At 40.8% G+C, this 9814-nt stretch overlaps 2 pseudogenes; one reads left to right on the forward strand and one right to left on the reverse strand.

The window, feature by feature from the left end:
- Nucleotides 1–3214: 3214 nt before the first annotated feature.
- Nucleotides 3215–5058, reverse strand: LOC137987569 (uncharacterized; annotated as a pseudogene).
- Nucleotides 5059–6026: 968 nt separating this feature from the next.
- LOC137987585 (uncharacterized) lies at nucleotides 6027–7589 on the forward strand (annotated as a pseudogene).
- Nucleotides 7590–9814: the final 2225 nt, after the last annotated feature.

The following is a 9814-nucleotide window of genomic DNA, read 5'->3' on the forward strand; positions in this document are numbered from 1 at the left end:
CTGTTGTTGGTAAAAATATCTGCAAGATTCAATTTTCTTATAATTATATACATAGATATATATATATATATAAACGGGTAAACTGGGGGAGTCTCTCTCTCTCTGATTCACAGCAAGTTTTGACCATAATCGAGAACGTTTACTTTAAGAGCTCTCTAAGCGTTTCTCGTGGAATGATTACGTTATTGGCACTCAATCTGGTATCATTTTTGCGAGTGATTCCAGGATCGAGAAATGTTCTGAAGATTTGAATGAAGTTTGTGCTACTTTGGAGATGTCTTCATCTGTTCATTTTAGGACGCTAGCTTCCCTTGCTGGACAGATGATTTAGGTCCAGTTTTGGTAATATTGCTCGAATTATGTCTCGTTATTTGCATTATGCAAACAATTCCCGCCTTTACTGGAAAGCTCACGTTTTCCTCAGCAGTCAAGCTCGAAAGGAAATTATTTTGGAGGGATAATTTATGGGATCTCAATGGGGTGTTGTGCTGGCCTTCCCCTTTTCTTCCAATCCTTCCTTCCTTAGATTTTTTTAGATGCGTCAGCAACCGGCTGTGCCACTTTTATTCAAGGTACCACCCCAATTTTTCATAGAAATTGGACTTCGCTCCAGTCCTCCTCTTGGAGAGAGTTGGCGACAGCTAAGTTCGCGATTGAAGTTTTTGTAAAACAGTTAACAGCTAGTAGATTTCGTTGGAACAAAGTCGGAATGTCGCGACAATCGCTCAAGTTGGTAGCATGATTCGGGAGCTACAAGACCTCGCATTACACATTTTCGAATTTTCTGTTAGTCATCAACTTCATCTTCCCGCGGGATCAGAACTCTAAGGCTGACATGCTCAGTAAGGTTAAAGATTTTGATGATTTTTAGTACATGATCAGGTATTTTTTCAACTAGAAGGTATTTGGGGCCCTCATACCATCTGCACATTTTCGTGTTATTAAAACACCAAACTACCTAGGTTTAACTCTAGGTTTCTGCAGCAAGGGTCTGAGACGGTAGATTGGTGGTCGGAAAACAATTGGTGAGTGCCTCCTAAAACGCTTATCGCAAGAGTGTTGACTCATGATCGCATGCGCGATTGTAGCGCGGTCGAAAATTGTTCCTATATAGTAATCGGCGTACTACTGGACCCTGTTATGCGACGATGGTTTCATCTTAATTTTTTTGCGAAAGATTGGCTCTTGCTTCCAGACAGGCCGGATACGTTTGTGATGGGGAGATCGAGAAATAGGTTTTTTGGAACCAAAGCGTTCAAGTCAAAAGTGTTTGGCTCTTCCGTCCTTTTCGCCGAATTTACGCGTAATTGCCACTCTGGCTTTGGTGCTGTCAAGTCAGGTGTCTGTGCCGATTGCATCACCAGGCGGGTTTAGGTAGGAATCTTCGCTTTTTGATTCATCGTATTATGCTCTTCCTTGGCCTTGGTGGAAGTTGCTGGACAAGACTTGGCGTCTCAGTGTATCTTATTCAGTGTTTTCTTTTTTTTTTTTTTTTTTTTGCTTTCTAATTAATTCTTTTACTTGGGCTTCCTCAGTGCAACTTAAATTGGACTCATGTCTAGACAGTTACTTCCCAGAGATCTCCCTGAATTCCTTGGTGAGGCCTTACCAGTGTTCCGAGGCGGACGTTGTGAGATTATTTCGCGTTTCCTAGTTGGAATTCGATTAAAATTTCTTCGAGGGCGTTTTCTGATCTGCTTTGGTGAAAGTTCCTTTCAGCGGGTCCCCACCTTAACATAAATGTTCCAGTGTAATTTCCATAAGGTGAAAGCTATTTCTAAACAATGTGAAATCTCATACTAGTTGCATTCTTCATTGTTTTGGGGCTAGCTTTCTTCCCTTTTGTATTTTTTTGTTGGGTGTCTTTTCTTTTATTTCATTGTCTTTCAGATTTTTTTCCTCCACGGCATTTGGTCTTTTCTTGCTGATTTGCACGATCCTTTTCTCAAGGAATTAGCATCTAAATTAGAGACCACAGTGATTACCTCTAGAGCCCCTGGAAGAATCGATGCATACAGGAGAGCTTTCCTTAGGTGGAACACGTTTGCCACTTTTAGCGCTGAGATTCAAGCATTTCCTTCTAAACCGAAGTTCCTTGCTCTATATCTACAGTATTTGCTAGACACTACGCATTGTCCGAACTCAGTAGACATCGCTGTTTGTGCCGTATCGTGGGCCCATTCTCTAGCAGGGTTACCCACAGATAGTCCAATCGTTTAGACCGTTAAGGATGCTGCCAAGAGGTTGAATGGGCATAGGAAACACTCTGTTTCTCCAGATATGATAATAGAGCTTTTAACTCGTTCGAATTTGCTCAATCTTCTGGAGCTAAGAAATGCCTGTATTTTTGTTATAGCCTATTCCGGGTTCTTTAGAATGGATGAGGTTCTGCACGTAGGGTATGGCGATATTCACTTCTGATAAATGTAGTGATAAATGTCAAGAAGAGCAAAACCGATCAACTAAGAAGGGGTAACGAGGTACTGATTTCCCAGGGCCTTAGTAATCTTACCTACCCCTTTACGATTCTAAGGTTCTATTTATCGTAAATTGAACGTTTTAACGTTGAGTTAGACCATTCTGTTTTTAGACCGTGAAAGTCTGGGCATAAACCGGTTTCGGTTTCCAATAGACCTATTCGTTACTCTAGTATTAGGTCTTGTAACCAACAGATGACTGACACTACTCCCCTAATAAACTATTTCATTTTTTATTCCTCGTGTTAGTGGAGTCAGAATCTTTCTTTTTTCTGCAATAAAGCGAAACTTAAGACCTCACAGTGAAGCTGAAACTTTTGTGACGTTGAACAAATCAAATAAAAATCTTTTGTCGGGGCAAAAGAGTTATTTGAAGAGTCTAGCTATAGAGGGATCGGATCTTATCATTCTCGAGGAGTCTCTCTTATAAGCCCAGTGGGTTCCTTATTGTTGAGTAAGACGAAGACAAACCTTTTATAAACACGCACGTATGGGATCCATCACAAGATACTGTTCCGTTGTTATGTTTAAGTGTGAGGGTTGTTTTCCATCTGGTCATACTTACTTTGATGAAGTCTTTCGTTTTTGGTGATATCCTGTAGATTTCAAGACATTTTAATATCCAGCTGTGGGAAACAGAGTCAAAAGCTTTCTTGTAGTCCACGCAAGCTGTACCGATGGTTTTCTTTCCCGTCTTCATATCTCCCAATATACCTTTGTTTATGACGAGTTGGTCCTTACAGCCGTAGTTCCCTTTTCTGCGACCTGTAATTAACAAGATGGCTAAAACATCTAGCTCAAAAGATTGATGTTAAGATCTCGTACATTGTAGGAAGGCAAGTGATAAGCCTGTAATTTTTGGGGTTGGCCTTGTCCTCGGTTTTTGGAAGGAGATAAGTGATGCCAGTTTGGGCATTTCTCTGGGTTTTCGATGCAGATGTTGTAGGCATTAGTCAGATCTTTGTGTATTCCGCCAATCCCGGGTGGCTTTCCGTTTGCTGGGATTTTTTATTGCAGAACTTGTCTCAGCAATGGATATTTCCATCCATTCCTGAGTGGGCGTTTGTTGGTTTTCATTCTCTATTTGTTTTATCCACTCTGTTCTTTCATTGTGACGCCTTACTTTCTCACAGATATTAGCCCAAAAATTCTCAAGAGCCTCTTTCGCAGGTGGCTCGGAAATTTCGATGGTCTTTTTCCCAAGCTCACGATAGAATCGTTTGGTGTTTTCTTTGAACATTTTTTTCTGCTGGTAAAACTTTCGTATTTTTTCAAAGCGCCTTATTCTCTGGGATTTAGCTTGTAGCTGTTGTTTCAGTTTTTCCGTGACAAGCACAATGTCGTCGTTGGATTTCTCATGAGAGCTCTTCTTTTCTTCCCCTTAACTCTTCTTTCTTGGAGGATTTCAGTTAGAATTGAGATCTCTCCACGAATTTTATGGATGTCTTTCTCGATTCGTCTTTTCCACAAAGGCACTTTTGGTTTCTTTTGTGTTTTTGGTCTTACTTTGATGCCTAGGGTGTCACAGACTACTGAGGAAAAAGAGTGAAATAGTTCATTCACTTCAGTAAGAGACAGTTTCTGCCCCTTTTTGGCCTTTATTAGGTCGATGGCCTTATTTACTATTTCTAAGACTTCCTTTGCCTGTCTTGTATGCTTAATGTTTGGTATAGGTGGTCGTTCAGTTATTCTTGTCTTTTTCACAATCTCCCACTTCCTCAAAATTTCTTCCATCATTGCAGTTTCATCTCCATCATTGGTGTGTTGAGGGGTCTCCGGCACATTGGAATCATTCAGTTGTTCTTTATCTTTGTGGACACCTACCTCGTCACTGGCCAGAGGGATTTGCCCTCATGACGGCTATTGTTCTCGGAACAGTCTTTCTTGTTAGTCTTTGATGGCTTGAATTTCCATGTCTGTCAGTCTTTCCTTGTTCATCATCTGAGTAATGTCCCGTCTGGTGTTTGCCAGTTTATTAGCATCCATGTTTGGTCTTTTGGTTAGATTTTGAGTTCGCCAGACATTGTATGCATCTGTTGTAAATTATGCATTGGGCTTACCAACCTGAGCTTTAAAATATGCTTCCTTCACTTCCATATACTCCTCCCTGGTCCATTTACTTCTTGTTTCTCTTGGGCGGTTTACAGTAGGTGCATTTTGAGGGCCTCTTTGATGAATATCCTCATCGTGGTAATCCTCATCTGCTTGTTGGGAGGACTTTGCTCCAGTAGCATATTTTTCGACCCCAGCCTGCAGCCGATGCGGTATGAGAACTTGTCAATATTACTTGTCATGTTTTTAACAATTTAATGTGTTGGTTTTTTGTTCAGAGTGGCCTTCTCCTAGTTGGGCAGGCTACCAAGCCTAACGGGCCCTAACTGCCCGTTTGTTGTTTCCCTTTTATTATTAAAATAATAATAAGAATTATTATTATTATTATTATTATTATTATTATTATTAATATTATTACTATTATTTTATTGACTTGACTTAAGACTTTAGGTTCCCTGTGGAACATAGGGCCGCAACAACACTCCTCCAACTCACTCGGTTCTGGGACGTCCTCCTCAGCTGTGCCCATGTCGTACCAATGGCATTCACCTCTGCATCAGTGCTCCTGCGCCAGGTCTGTTTCGGTCTTCCTACTTTACGCTTTCCTTGTGGATTCCAGTCGAGGGCTTGCTTGGTGACGTTTGAGGGGGACTTCCTGAGTGTGTGGCCGATCCACCCCCACTTCAATGGGGCTTTGACCAGTCTTGTCCCAGAGGTCGGCGTTGGAAATGACGTCTGGCCATCTGATGTTGAATTTTTTATTATTATTATTATTATTATTATTATTATTATTATTATTATTATTATTATTATTATTATTATTAATGATGAATCAGTAGCTTACTCGCTTAACGATGAAAAAGCTGCTGTCCTAGAATTTACTGAATTCACAGACCTTGAAGATGTTCATTTAGTACATTAACAAGTGATCTGAAACTGTGACCTTTCGACCTTTATTATCATTGTTATGTGAAGATTATAGCTATGTTTCAAATTCAAACAATATAGCCTAAATTGAGGGACCACCAAGAATTTTGTTGGTCCCTTTCACAACTTCGTTTTTACCATGAATTTTACTCGATTTCACTCTCGACAAGTCCTGATAGCACCATTCGGATTATTGTCTCACTGTCCATTAAAATTGTCTTCTGCATCTCCGCAAAAACCTGTTTGCACAAATCGTTTGTTTCAAAAATATTTTCAAGTTCCTTTATTGTCTCTTTTATACCTCTACCGAGTGCACTGATCACAAGAGGCAAAACTCTGAATTTGAAACCTGGTCTTCGCTCTCTAAGTTCAAATGCAAGCTGTCTGTAATTTTTTTTTTTTTTTTTTTTCAATTCTCTTCTTTTCGGTGTTATTTTCTTGTGGAAACGCCATATCACATATCCAGATACTCTTCTTTTCTTTAAAAGAGAGTAACTTTTCCCTATATGCACAGATTCTTAGCCAGCTTGTCCCTTGGATATTTGTTCTTGACTTAGTCCACCATTCAAGATGGCTTCCCATTCACATCAGATATCTCGTCAACCTGAAGGAGACTTTTTTTTCTCTGAGAGGCACCTATCAGCGTGCGCCGCGTTCCAACAAGGAAAGTTCGTTGTGCAGAAATCTCGGCACATGTTCTCGAAAATATCTCTAAACCACAACCACGAACAGGAGAATGAGATGATTGAAGGAGAAGGTGCAACAGCAGGAGTAATGGAAAGTCCTGCAGCCCTAAGACGGTGGATGATAGAAGGACCCGAAATAGCAAGAGCAGTGAGAGAATTCGAGAGTACATATGACGCACGTACGGAAACCTGATAACACCCGTCACCACGAGCAAGCCCCGTCTGTTTAGAAAGCCTTTGCTAAAGACGTTCAAACCCTGATCAGTGTAATTGAAGAAATGGGGAACCAACCCATTGTGTGAAGACTGTGCCGATCTTCTTGCATTGGACACTAAGCAAATCTTGCCTAATTGCGTTGTGGAAGCCGTTTCGACTACCAAAGCAAAGGGACAGTCACTGTATGACACATTTGAAGAGGAACGACTTAATAAGCGATCCAAGCTCATCACAGATACCATACAACGATGCAATCTACCATTGTTTGGCACAACTGAGAAACGGTAATCAAGTCAGCCTGGTAATCAAGTGGCCAATCTCAAGAGTGACTGCCCACTATTTTCTAGACTGTATATTGCTTGCCAATCAAGAGAAGGAAATCTCGAGGAATTTTTCAAGCACGAAAACAGCTCAATTCCTCCTGCACCATCGATTAATAGTAAGATGCGCACAGGACAGAAATCAGAACTGATCCCATGCGACGTTGGAGCGTCCTTCGGTTGATGCAGTCCTTCTAGATGGCGCCGGCAACTATTGTCAACATGCTTTCGCCTGGTAAGTGAAAGACCTTCAAGGAGTACACAGAAAGTGTCTTTCTCCCATACATCATCAACTATAGAGCAGAGAATGTGAAAAGAATCGATTTGGTTTGGGATCGTTACCTTACGAACGGCCTCAAGCAGGGCACTCGTGAAGCCAGAGGCACAGGAACGCGCAGACGTGTGTGTGACAATGCAGCGATTCCTTTAAACTGGAAGTCGTTTTTGAGGCTGGATGACAACAAGGAGGAAATATTCAGTATCTGGCAGTGAGCACTCAGTCTCTGAGTATACCCGATGTACAGGTAATCAGCATGGCTGAAGTGGATGTAATCAGGTATAACACAATAGACAAGGCGAGTCTCGCACCTTGTAATCACGAAGAAGCCGACACCTTTATCTTCATCCACGCACAGAATGCGTCTCTGAGTGGTATGAAGAAAATCCTCATACGAATGGTCGATACAGATGTATTCATCTTGGCTATAACATTTGAACATAGGTTGGAGTTAGAGAAGCTGTGGGTTGCCTTTGGGGTTGGCAAGAACCTGCGGTACTTGCCGATCCACAAGATCGCGAGTTCCCTTACCACACTACAATGTGAAGGGCTGCCGTTCTTCCATGCCCTAACTGGATGCGACACTGTGTCATTTTTCTCCGGAAGGGGTAAGAAGAGGGCATTTCAAGCATGAAAGTGCTATTCTGAAGCAACCGACGTTTTTCCTTTCTGTCATTTCCTCAGGCAATGGTGTCTGGTGAGCAATTCAAAGTGATGGAACGATTTGTTGTCATAATGTATAATCGAACAACCCCACATCAGGATGTCAACAAGGAGCGGCAGTCAATGTTTTTCCAAGGGACCAGGATTATCGAGAATATCCTGCCAACCCAAGCAGTCCTGAAACAACATGTAAAGACGGCTGCATTTCAAGCAGGTCATGTTTTGGGGGCGCACGTTAGACCCCATGCAGGAACTACGAAGTGCAGAAGAGTGGGGGTGGCACCTTACTTCAGATGGGTGGAGACCAACCTGGACTACCCTACCTGAAGCCTCAAAAGCATGTAACGAGCTTATCCGATGTGGCTGCAAGAGTGCATGTAGGGGACTCTGCAAATGCGCTAAGGCAAATCCTCCCTGTACCGCGCTGTGTGCCTACAATGGGAACTGCTACCAAAGATTGAAAAACCTTTTTGTACATGTGTAGGTTAACAACGTTGAAACGGTCTTAATTTCACACAACCTTTAGTGCATGTATTCCGTACAAATGATACCCCGAGAATGTCTCAGGGAAAAAAAGGTTTAAACTCCTCTTTTATTTCATGTTGTAATTTTACGAATTGGGTTGCCTGTGGTTCCCTACAGGAGACATATGGAAAGTTTTCATCGGTCCGTAACTGGTGAACAGATTAGGATCCAAAGTGGATCTCAATTTCATATCATTACAAACTATCAGGAAATTAGATACGTGAAATTTGGTACTTGTATCAGTAATTTGAACTTCCGGACTAGAAAACAAGTAAGCGGCACAAAGGATGCGCGAAAGTGTTTACAGAATGGCAGATCTAAATAACCTTCGTTAAAATCCTCGTCACAAACAGCAAAATGGTCAGTTAGCACCGTTTAAATCAGCAATGTATACGTAAATACAAAGGCTGCTTGTTAAAACATTTTCACAGTTCGATCAAAGTTTCAGAGGTTTAATTTCAAATGGAAATTGAAAGTGCAGTTGGTAAAGGATCAACATCATTGAGGTGAGCGTTGGTTTGTCGTAAAATGACCCGTCTTGTTTCCTTGCAGCCATGTAGAACTTCCTTAAACATTTTCTTAATTCCTCGATTTCAGTAACAAATTCATTTTTTGCCTACAAAATACCGTAGAGTTCCGATAGTAGCGACTCTCGTTACTTTCGGAATTAGGAGGCAACAGGAACATCATTAAGTACATTGTTTAACCTTTTGTTATGTCCGTTCTATCGTACTTTTTAAGTTCTTATGTAATACCTTTAGGAATTCGGTATACCTAAGAGACAAGCAACATGCACTGTAAACATATAAAAATGAATTTTTTAATCATCATTCACTGTAACTGATGAAGGTCATACGACCGAAACGTTTTACACTACATTAAATCTTTTTATTCTTTTAAGTCATCAGAAGTTGTCCGTCCACTGGCCTCTTTTAACTTTTATACAATTTTTACATGCCGTGGTTTGGACTGCGTATCTCTCCGGGATCCTTCTGGTGGCCTGGCACCTTCGTTGGCTCAGGAAGCCCATTTAAACTGCGCCATTTTTCGTAACAGGATCCGAAACAGGATCCTGGTACGAAAAATGGCATTGTGAGCTAGAAAGCGCCTTTGTTCAAAGGCTTTGACTTGGGAATTTGTTACATCATTTTCTCTACATTATTATGTAATACCCTAGGGGTCTAATACCTTTTTCTTCTCACATCATTGCCTTTATTGTTCTTATTTGTTATTTTGATTGCATTGTAAAAATTATTTTAGCCTATTTAAGTCTTAGCCTTAGAGAGATTTTTATTCCAAGTATTTTTAACCCTGTACACTCTATACTGAGGAAGCCCGAAGGGCGAAAAGGGTTACTAAAGAGTTTTGGCCACGGAAGAAGTTCGCTGTTTACTCTTTCTACACAAACTATATATATATATATTTATTTATTTATTTATTTATTTATTTATTTATTTATTTATTTATTTATTTATTTATTTATTTATTATATGGAGGAGTGTGTTTTACTGGGCACTCAACCACTCGTAGATTCCATACGCCTCTTCATCCGGGACCCGAGTGGCGTATTTTCCGTATGTCACCTTTGTGAGTGTCGTACCGTTCAATGACGCGACGAAGAAGGTAAAGAGTTTACAGAAAAACTTGAAAACGAGAACACGAAGAAGAAAA

Source organism: Montipora foliosa, chromosome 2, assembly GCF_036669935.1.
Source record: "Montipora foliosa isolate CH-2021 chromosome 2, ASM3666993v2, whole genome shotgun sequence".
Classification (NCBI taxonomy): Eukaryota; Metazoa; Cnidaria; class Anthozoa; order Scleractinia; family Acroporidae; genus Montipora; species Montipora foliosa.